At 35.9% G+C, this 6,280-nt stretch overlaps 1 pseudogene; it reads right to left on the reverse strand.

Annotated features, from left to right (window-relative positions):
* Positions 1 to 561: 561 nt before the first annotated feature.
* On the reverse strand, positions 562 to 1,504 carry LOC119805351 (annotated as a pseudogene).
* Positions 1,505 to 6,280: the final 4,776 nt, after the last annotated feature.

Consider the following 6,280-nt stretch of genomic DNA (forward strand, 5'->3'; position numbering starts at 1 on the left):
GCACATTCTTAACCTTTCCTACAGGAGTAAAATGAAATCTCAAACTAGTATTAATGTTTCAGAATTTGAACATTTGAAGAACAACCAGTAGTAACCTGTGTTTCCTTTAGAATTCTCTGTTTAGTTCCATGCCAGATTTTAAGTTGGGTTATTTATTTTCTTGGTGTTCATTATTGTTTTAGAACTTTGTATGTTTTAGATACTGACCATAGTCATTTATATAGCTGATAATGATTTTCCCCAGGGCTTTCTCATGAAGGAGAGATGTGTATGCAGTGCATATATGCACACATAAGTGTATATACATGTCTGAGAATGAGTTTGTGGATGTGACCGTAGTCATTAAAATGAATCTTTAATAAATCTACTGTTAATTCTTGGTGTGTGAGTGCCTCTAATTCATTGGTTTTAGCATTCTTATTTTGAATATTTTTTATCTTTAAGCTTCACAACTAGCTGAAAAAATATTTTAATAATTACAACTATATGGACTGGATACCCAATATTTTCTTTATACTTAGAAAGTAAGTGAAGATGTTTTATTATAGATTTGATGGGAAACTAAACTATGAATGTTACAGAAGATTTTGCAGTACCCACAGCTTTTCTGAATGCACTCTTGACCTCTTTGTTTCTCAGGCTGTAGACCAGAGGGTTCAGCATGGGGATGACCATGGTGTAGAACACAGATGCCACCTTGTCAGTGCCCATGGTGTGACTGGAGCTGGGCTGTAAGTACATGAAGATGACTGTCCCATAGAAGATGGAGACTGCAGTGAGGTGGGAAGCACAGGTGGAAAAGGCCTTCTGGCGACCTTCAGATGATCGCATCCTCAGAATAGCGATGAATATAAACAGATAGGAGATCGAGATGACTACAATAGAGAAGAGAGCATTAAACCCTACCACGAAGAAAATCACCATCTCCCTGACAGAGGTGTCTGAGCACGAGAGGGCCAGGAGAGGAGGGGCATCACAGAAGAAGTGATCTATCACATTGGACTCGCAGAAGGAGAGCCTGAAAATGTTCCCAGTGTGGATGGAGGAATTCAGGAAGCCACAGACATAGGAGCTTACGGTCAGAGAAACACATATGTTTGTCGTCATGATGGTGGTGTAATGCAGGGGCTTACACACTGCTGCATAGCGGTCATAAGCCATGGCAGCCAGGAGGAAACTTTCTGTGGTTATAAATCCCACGAAGAAGAAGCATTGTGCCACAAGCATTGTGCGATATGATTTTATCTGTTGAAATGAGTCCTGCCATTACCTTGGGAGTGACAGCTGAAGAATAACCAAAGTCCACCAGAGACAGGTGACTGAGGAAAAGGTACATGGGAGTGTGGAGGCGCGAGTCCAGCACAATCAGTCCTGTCATTCCCACGTTCCCAAGCACAGTGCAGAGATAGATGAGAAGGAAGACAATGAAGAGAGGGATCTGGAGCTCTGGGTCATCTGTTAAGCCTGCAAGAATGAACTCAGTCACCTCTGTACTGTTCTCCATTAGGAATTAGGTGGCCTCCCTGAGCAAAGAGAAAGGAGATCAGGATGAGAGATGAGGGGACACTGATGATCCTCTCTGCTTGTCTTCTCCATGCCTTCTCTCACTGTGCAAATGTTCCTTTCTGCATTCTCATCTAAGCAAGCTATGCAGCAAAATTCAAGTTTAAATTAAATTGATTAAATTAAATTAAGTAAAATAATATCCCATTGTTTTCTCAAAGATGCTGTATCTGAATCCAATAACTTCACGATGACTGTATTGTGGCCTTGGTGAGAGTGGTCTTTATTATAGAACATCACATTAATTGCTGGAATATATCAAAGTTTCTACTTCACCTCTTAAAAAGTAGCACAAATTAGTTTTATCACTTAACTAGCATCATTTAAGATGCCATATCATGGCAATATAACGCAATACCGTGGAATACATACATTTTAGTCATTTTCTAAATTTTTGTTGTGTTCTCTTTCCTGTTTTCAGCCTTGTTCTGATGTGTCTAATCAAACCGTTGGCTTTGAAATGCTGGGCTAATAATATTCACTGTAGACAGAGCCTAAACACCACAAACTTATTTCTCAGTATTGTGTAGGCTGGGGAGCAGTGATTTGTTATGGTGCCTCAGTCCTGGTTTATCCATGGCTTCAGGTCTCTCTTGTATTCTTGCAGTGAAAGTGTTGTCTTTTGGAGGTCTCTTTTTGGGACTCTAATTCCAGTCACACGAGGTCTTTACTCATTGCAGATACATCTCCTAATTACTCTGCTCTAGAATATCATCAACATGGAGGTCAGGATTTCAACACAGGAATTTTGGTAGCACATAAGCACTCATGGATAATTTTAGAAATATTGTAAAATTTAATTTTACTCTAATTTCATTTTTGTCTATGTTATGTAAAAAGGATATTTTACATAATGTTCATATTTAAGGGAATGAATTTAACTTTAATTGGTCTCATCATATAGTAAGAAACATAGGATATTCCATTTACTACATACAGAAAATAGTAACTTATATTTTAGGAATTATGGAATATATACACTAAAAGTTTCTTTCTCACAACAAACAAATTTTACTTCCACAACTGGATGTCCTTGATTACTTGCCTTTTTTTGTCTTCATGTCAGAAATAACAGGATGCAAAAGACAGCTCTGCTTTACATAATATCCTTAAATTTTGTTAGTGGTTATATGGCTTGGCCACAAATTTCCCACTAACTTTTTATTGGATAAAATTATAATCCAAATTTGAGCTACATAACTTTTTGTTCATTGTGATCCAGTCAAGGATCTTGATATATCTTGATTTCAGAAGTGGTCAATATACAAATTGGAACTTCCAGATGAAGTAAAATTTAAAGTTTGGCTACAAAATATCATTTGGCACCTTTGATCCACATTAATGACCAGAATGCCCTGAAAATGCAATGGACATAATAGTGGCGTGCATATCTTAGAGGTAACCTACAGCTCTTCTGTTGAACTTAGGACTCATCAGACAAAAAGGATAGCATGTCTGGAAATGGGAACCAAACTAACTATTCAGTACTAATAAAATCATCGTTATTGGCTGAAAATCTACAATGTCTATCATTAAAACAGCATAATCTCTAAAAAAATATATCATTTGGATTCTTCCTAAACTCCATTCTCCTTCTATCTTTTATATAGCCTCTTCTCATTTTTTATGCAAGCTTTATATCTTTGCATACAGATAGCCATTGCAGTTGAGCAAAGTCTAAGAATAATTCTGTGCTTTCGTCATCATGGTTATAAACTTCCATATCTAAATCTTTGTGGACTCATAATATGTGGATAATATATGCATCCAATAAATGACTTTTTTATAGATTTAAAGTATAGGAGAAGCTGTCTGTTATATGATTATTTTTCTATGCTCAGAATACAAGATACTGCTGGGTGGTGGTGGCGCACGCCTTTAATCCCAACACTCTGGAGGCAGAGGCAGGCGGATCTCTGAGTTCGAGGCCAGCCTAGTCTACAAGAGCTAGTTCCAGGACAGACTCTAGAAACTACAGGAAAACCCTGTCTCGAAAAAACAAAAACAAAAAACCCAAAAAACCAAAACAAAACAAAAAAGTAGAATACAAGATACCTTGCCTAAGATAAAACATAAAATAAATGAAATTTTAAAATTTCCAGATAAAAGGATGGAGCTGGAAACAATAAATATATTTTCTGTCACAGTAGAGGTGAGTTATGAATTTTTAGAAATGTAAAATTTTAAAACCCTATTTTCACTGATGTTATGAATTTCATAAGAAAATTTAGTCAGGGTTATGTCATGCCTGTTATGGAATCTCCACTTACTTGTAAATCAAGAGTGTTTACAAATCTTTGGGGTCTGGAACATTGATTTGGAGGTTAAGAGAACTACCTGCTCATGTAGAGAATGTAGGTTCTATTTCTGGCACTTATGTGATGGCTCACAATGACACATAACTGCAGTAGTTAGGTGTTTGATGCAACTATTCATTTTATTTAATATATTATATTGTGTCTTCTGTGAGCAACAGCATCTATTTGAGCATTAATTGAATGTTATAAAAAGAGTCTGATATAAAATAAAATTATTCAAAATAATATATGTAAATCTTGGAAGTGCAACTCAGAACAAATGACCTGTCCTACTCTGTCTGAGTTGTATAAAAACAGCTGTATATTCAAATGTCTAGAGTGTCCAGCTCTGTAATCTTTTGGTATCTATTTAAAAAGTCAAAGCAAATTAGCCATATAAAGTATCAGGTGCTGTCCATTTCCTCATTTTCCTAATAAGTACAGTGTCTGTCTTAGGCACAAGACTTTTACTGATTTACTCGTCCCCAGGAGCACATATAACACATTTCCTGATGTTGGGGGTTTTGTGACTGAAGCAAGCACCCATGCCAATAGGTATTGAACTTTATTCTTATTTTCTATGTCTTAGGAAGAAAACAGTGTTTTATTGTTTTTTTTTTTTTTAACAATTGTGAATCAGTGATTTAGCATTGCTCAGTCCACTCAATGGTTAAAAAGCCTTGTCTCTAATACCAGGTAAGCCTCTATGTTAGAAACACAGCATTAAATTACATCTTTTTATATCATAGTCATGGCTTCTATATTTATGACTATTTCTGAGTATTTTATTGCTTGTTCTTAAGTAGGATATTTTCTCATTTATTGATAGCAATTCTTCCCATTAAAATATTACTATGATTTTCCTGATTGTAAGAACATTTTGCAGTGATACCTCAATTTGATCTTTTCATCAACTCTTGGATTAGTTAAGATAATACATTTTATCAATTTCCCTATAAAGCCAATCAATATTATAGTAGTTGAAATATCTATTTCAAAATCAATCAAGTTCATTTGTAGTGGAGCAGGACCCATATCCTATTAACTGCCTTATATCATATTATAAATATATAATATATATTATATATGTGTTTTTTATATATTTTATATAGTATTTATAAAGTACTTAAATAAAAATCTATATATTACAATTTCATCTCTGTATTTGGGCATATAGGCTTTGAATATGGTGATACAAAGTATAGCCATATATAAAACATTGAAGTCTAAGCTCTCAGTGACCCAAAGTAAAAATGAGTGAACTCACAGTTTGTACTCTCCTGTTGCCCTGTCCTCAAGTTAATGAGGGTTATGGGTCTGACTCAGAGGCTTTCCCTCTTACCTGACCAGAATACCATATAAATCAACTATCTTCATACATAATTAGGGCTCAATTAATAATTCTGTCCCTGAAAGTAAGAAAATGTTTTTCTTTGTAGAGTCTTACATAATAGTTGACTTTGGAACCCTCAAATGCAAGCTCTACTCCTGGGTATCCTTGTCTTCCTTCTTAGATAAATTATCTCACCTCTTTACATTTCACAATATACCTACACATAGGAAGGAGTAGTAGACAGGTAACCCCAAGGACACTGGCCCAGAAGGATGCCCAAGTGTGACAAAAGAGACATTTTCATCATTCTCATACTTTGTAGGTTGTGATTACTGATCCATCCAAATAAACTATACCACTCTCCTTTTTCCCAAGTGAACATTCTCTTGCTAACATGCCATTTGGGGAAAAATTAATTGTTAGTTCTAGACAACTATTAATAGTCAGATCAATAACAGATATAAAAGAGGTCCTTGTTTTGGACTGCTCCCTTTAGTGATAGCCCAATGGAGACTTCACATATTAAAATGTGGTAACCAGGAGAGACTTCTATAGTCATGGAGCTCTATTGGAAAAAAAAAATCCCAAGAAGATTACAACAAGGCCTATCTCACACAACTGGGGAGAAAGTTATTATAGATTCTTTGGGAATTCAGCTATGCTCATTAATGGAGATCATGGGATTATATTCAGTAATTTTTAAAATAATGTTTTAGTAATGAAAGAAATATAGGATTTCAATTTGATATTTGGTTAAGGGATAGAAATTTATATTTTTGTCTACAGTATATGTATGCTTCCCTTAATTGACATTATTTAATTTTTGAGAAGAAATGTCGATATGCTCAATTGTTTTGACCCCTGCTGAGTTTGAAGTACAGGGCCAAGACTTGCTAAAAAGTACATCCAAAATAAGAAATGTTGACTAAGGCCATCTACCCAAAGGGGTCAGACTCTGGCCTCCAGGCAGGTCTGAGGATTCCTGCAAGGGAGTGCGGGCTCCTTCAGAGTGTGCTGCCAGGTCCGCTGTGTGATATTCCATCCCGCCCTGCCCCCACCTTGGCCCTTTTGTCCGGGCGGAGTCCCT

This window comes from Arvicola amphibius, chromosome 1, assembly GCF_903992535.2.
Source record: "Arvicola amphibius chromosome 1, mArvAmp1.2, whole genome shotgun sequence".
In the NCBI taxonomy this organism is placed as follows: Eukaryota; Metazoa; Chordata; class Mammalia; order Rodentia; family Cricetidae; genus Arvicola; species Arvicola amphibius.